This window comes from Bison bison, unplaced genomic scaffold (genome assembly GCF_000754665.1).
Source record: "Bison bison bison isolate TAMUID 2011002044 unplaced genomic scaffold, Bison_UMD1.0 scf7180017864329, whole genome shotgun sequence".
In the NCBI taxonomy this organism is placed as follows: Eukaryota; Metazoa; Chordata; class Mammalia; order Artiodactyla; family Bovidae; genus Bison; species Bison bison.
In genome coordinates this window covers 3,447,833-3,453,169 of record NW_011494901.1, presented here as the reverse complement: position 1 = coordinate 3,453,169, position 5,337 = coordinate 3,447,833, and positions in this window count along the sequence as shown.

Below are 5,337 nucleotides of genomic sequence, written 5' to 3'. Positions count from 1 at the left end.
CCAGCCACTACTCCTGCCCCCAGGTCCATCCTCACTCCTGTACCTGCGGCTGATCACAACTGCACTTGGAATTTTGGCTGAGCTTTTTCCTTCGAATACCCGAGACAAGACCAATCACTAAGTATTTGCTCCTGCCTGTTCATCACATCCAATCAGCAAAATACCATAAACATGTTGGCCCAGGGTTGGCCCAGGGTGTGGTTCAGCGCAGTGGCTCTGCAAACTGTATAATGGCATGTCTCAGGGAAACTGCCCTGCCCTCAGCAATATCCCCCACCTAGAAAGACTGCTTTCCCCAAGCCTGGAAAACCACTCTCCAGACTGGGTGATGATAAGGCTAAGCTAATTCTACTCTGGAATTTGAACAGGGAAAAAAGAAGAGGATCAGTCAGTGGAAATGAACAAGTGGAGGGGAGAGATGCACAGATGCCACTCTGCTGAGAGTGATGCCAACCCTGAGAGGTAGGAGGAGAGACATCAGAATGGCCACACTCCATCAGGCGGCTGCTGTTGCATCTTTACAATTAATAACCCCTACCTAGGACTTCCCAGGTGGTTCAGTGGGTAAAGAATCCACCTGCAATGTGGGAAACCTGGGTTGGGAAGATCCCCTGGAGGAGGGCATGGCAACCCACTCCAATATTCTTGCCTGGAGAATCCCCAGGGACAGAGGAGCCTGGCAGGCTACAGTTCATTGGGTCACAAAGAGTTGGACACGGCTGAGTGACTACACACACACACAGCACAGTCCCTTGCTCATTTAAAGTTGGCGTGTAAAATTTTCATCATAAATGTAAGTAGACAAGATTTCTATCTATGTCACATAATAAATACATGTAAAAATAAAACACACCTCATTTTAAAAGGTAGGATACACACCCACTGTTAAATGTCTGTGATTTATTTTAAAACTCTGCAGCCAAGTGTGACATTGTGTATGTGCTACTTAGGTTAAACTCCAACAGGCCAGTTAGGATATCCAGAAGTCAGCTAAGATAGAAAGGCCACAGGTCAGGTGGCTCCCACAAAGGCTTCTGCATCCTCATCTCAACCCATACCTGGACTTGGCTAATTAGCGTAAGGGTCCAAAGTGTGGTTTTATTGGTGAAAGTAGTGCTCTGTTAACCGCACAATGAAGCTAGCGATGGGCTTTTTCCCTGGGGCATCCGAGGTATGCAAGATCTGTGGGTGGCTATGATTTTAGAGGTATCCCTTACTCTAGAGTAAGCAAGGTCGACTTGCCCATAGGGAAGGCACCAGTGGCTCAACCCTTCCCAGGTCAGCCAACAGCTGATGGACAAGGATGTCTGATGACCTGATGCTCGTTGAGCATTAGAGAATTCTGGCTCCAGAATGGGTCAGGGCCACCTCCTGTCAGGTCAGCGTCTTCATGCTCATGGGATGGGCAGCCATATACACTGCTTTGTGCATGTTAACACGTTTAATAAGCATCTGTATGTCTAGTAGAATTTGATCTGAGATGTCTGAGATCTTTGCTTTCACATGTTAATGGGATTGTGAGGGAATAGCAAGCCTTCAGGTACTTCAGATATTTTTGGTAGCTACTGAAACAAACCACAGGGTGTATATGATTAACTTGGTTTAGCCTGTTAGTTCATGAAATAATCATAATATCTTATTAAAAATTAGCCAACTTTTATGGTGGCTCAGATGGTAATGAATCTGCCTGCAATGCAGAAGACCCAGGTTCAATCACTGGGTCAGAAAGATCCCCTGGAGAAGGGAATGGCTACCCACTCCAGTATTCTGGCCTGGAGAATTCCATGGATAGAGGAACCTGGAGGGCTACAGTCCATGGGGTTGCAAAGAGTCGGACATGACTGAGTGACTAACACGTTATTCAATATATCAAATATTACATGGTTTTTGTTACAGTAAACTTTTATTTCCATATACTTCCTCCCCACAGAATTTTATCCCAATGTAATAGTTTTACTACAAGAGCATTTCTTATTAATCACCTTACTATATTTCTTTGAAATAAATATATTATGCTTTGGAAAAATGGAGAAGGCAATGGCACCCCACTCCAGTACTTTTGCCTGGAAAATCCCATGGAAGGAGGAGCCTGGTAGGCTGCAGTCCATGGGGTCACTAAGAGTCGGACACGACTGAGTGACTTCACTTTTACTTCTCACTTTCATGCATTGGAGAGGGAGATGGCAGCCCACTCCAGTGTTCTTGCCTGGAGAATCCCAGGGACAAGGAAGCCTGGTGGGCTGCCGTCTATGGGGTTGCACAGAGTCGGACACGACTGAAGCGACTTAGCAGCAGCAGCAGCTTTGGAAAAAATATACATTATATATATTTTCCACATCACAAAATATTCTCATTTCAAATTTTTTTAAACCATTTATAGTGTAAAAATCATTCTTACTGCTATAGGCACTTTAAAAAACAGCAAATGCAGAGTCTTTCTTGGAACTCCCCTTGTCTACCCGAAGACAGATCTTCCAAACAAAACTCAATTGTCATAAATCCCCTTCCCAGGAGTTTCATCAACCAGGGAAGACTGACTCTTATCACAGAAGAGAAGTTCCAGAAGTCAACACCACACCCCAGCAAACTGTCACGAATGATCACACCTCCCATCTATTTCTCTAGGGGCCCATTCATCTCTCCTAAAAACCACGTACTCTCCCCTAAGAAGCCACCATTCCCCTTCCCTTTTCCCTACTAAGCCTGAATTCTAGACCACCTTGGGGACTTACTCATTTTTCCCTGGGTATCTCCCATATATCCAGGAAGTAGCCATAATGGTAAACTTCAGTCGGTTTTTCTTTTGTTAATATTCTTTGGTCATGGGGTTTCAGCCAAGAACTTGGAAGAGTAGAATGAAAATTACCTTCCCTCCCTTACATCTTGCTGATGGATGGAGGTGGTTCTGACTTTGGCCTTGGCAAGAGATAATCTAGGGCCCTGGAGGAAGAACTCATCCCAAGGGGGCCTAGAATGATGACATGGGTCCAGTGTCAGGGCCGGGTCACTGTGAAGGAAGAGCTGGCACTAGCTCAGCAGGAGTCCAGGGCTTGAAGCCCCTGGCTTGAGCTAGAAGCCATTCTGCTTTAGGAACCAAGCATTTGAGAACAAATTCAGGAGTGTAACCCCGGGACCCCATGCCAGGGGCATCTGAGGTGGAACAGGTTCCACCAAGGGCTTGTCTTCTCTTGAAAAACCATGCTGGCCAGGCAGGGATTTGGACCATCAGGGGTGTCACCAGAGTGGAGCACAAGGCTCCCTGGGCCTTGGGCCACCTGCTGGAACAGTCCAGTCATTGGAAAGTGAGTCTAGGAGCAAAACCAGGCTGGGTTGCCAGGCACTGCCTAGGGCTCTTGGCTTTGGGAACACTGATTTACACAGAGAGCAATTGAGCCTAGAGCTGTTCTTTCCCCAGCAGCGCTCCGCTGCTCAGGTGCTGGCTCTGAGCAAAGCAGACACGTGAGCAAAGGCCGTGCTGGCAGATGGTGTGATGAAAAGATGCAGGCCTGGAAATGCAGAGCATTAGAAAGACTGCCACTGACCTGGTCGGCCGTGGACTGTAATCCATGAGAAAGACGTGAAGGAGGGAGAGGCGCCCTCTGGAGCAGGCGCAGCGCACGGGTGAGCATACAGGATGGTTGTAGGTGGACTGACTGGATGAGCATGCCAGACAGAGCTGGCGCAGCTCCTGCATTTGAGGAGGAGCTGCTTCAGGTCAACTGTGGCGCAGCGCGAGCTGGTAGGGGCAGCCCCTGAGGTGGACGGAGAGGAAGGGCTGGAGAGCAGAAGAACAGGTGTCCCCCATGCGAGGTTGAATGCATCCAGGAGTGGGTAGGACTGGAAATGGAAGCGATCGGAGCACCCGGTGCCAACACCTGAGCAGGAGATCTGGGAGGTCCGTGATGACAGCAACAGAAAAGGCAGAAGGCGGCACCATGGCATAAACAGCAAACGGATAATAAATAGCTATGCTGGTGATAAGTGCCCTGAATGAAAGCTACCAAGGACTCCGAAAACAGCGGGTGGTGTGGGGGAGCCGGGGCTGTTTCCCATGAGGGAGTCTCTTTGGGGAAGTGCCATTTAGCTGGAGAATTAAAGAATGGGTAGGAGTTTGTTAGCTTGCTCTTGACTGCTCTGCTGCAGCTGCTGCTAAGTCACTTCAGTCGTGTCCAACTCTGTGCAACCCCATAGATGGCAGCCCACCAGGCTCCGCCGTCCCTGGGATTCTCCAGGCAAGAACACTGGAGTGGGTTGCCATTTCCTTCTCCAACTTGACTGACTCTAAATTGATGTTAACAAAATAGCCATCGCCACCTCCTGTGCTCACCCATGAGAGGGGAGAAGCTTGGTGCGTCATGGCCAGCTCGGCCACTTCCTGGCCAGCCAGGAGCTGCTCCTCTTTCTGTGCGTCTGTAAAATGGAGCACAGCCATAGCCACCTCATCAGCTTATTACAAAATGCAAGAGACTAAGAGGCGGACGTCACAAAACAGAGTAGCTTTTATGCAGGGTTAGCTGTTATCACTGTTTAGGAGAAAATATTTCTCCCCGATCTGCATCCAAGCACAACTTACAGTAGGTCTTTCTGTATTCATTTAATCCTTTCAATAACCTTATGAGGTAGGTTAACAAGAAAAAAAAAAAAAACCCAAAGCAGCTTTCTTTTCCTTCTTTTGGAATCAGCACTGCCTCAAGCCCTGGCTTTACCTGCATTCTGTGTCTGTGACAAGGGACCTTCTGTTAAAAACAGGGCACTCAGGAGGTGGCTTCCTGCCAAACCACCTTTAATTTGTTAGATGCCTGGTTCTCAGGTGTCCAAGTTCTTATTGCTTCACTTCTGAGGCCAGCAGTGGTGGCCACAGAAGTCAGGGCTCGGGTGTGTGACCGTGAGGAGATAACCAATGCCACCGGCTGCGCCCCACCCGCTGGACCCTCAGCTGGGTTTGGAGAACCCCCCGGCAGCCCCCATCTGGAAAGCCATCTCCAATGTCTCAGACATGTTTCCAGATCTGATCCTAAAACGGGTAAATGACTCGAATGCACAACAACAGAAGGATTCCAGCCCACCCTGTAGGAACCAGGCGGGAAAAGTTAACCTTTTCTTTCCCTCTTCTTTTTCTCATTTACTGTCATATTTATTTCACCTGGGTTTATTTTCACAACAGTCCAAGACTGATTTGAGTCCTTTTTGGAATCATCAGTGGCAGCCAGGACGTGGAAAGTCAGAACTGAGGGCACAGTGATGGGGTGGATACCGTTAGGTGGACGTGGGAGAGGCTGGCAGGCAGGACCCGAACCCCGGCCCCTGGCTGCTGGGGGAGGGCCTGGCAGGATCCCC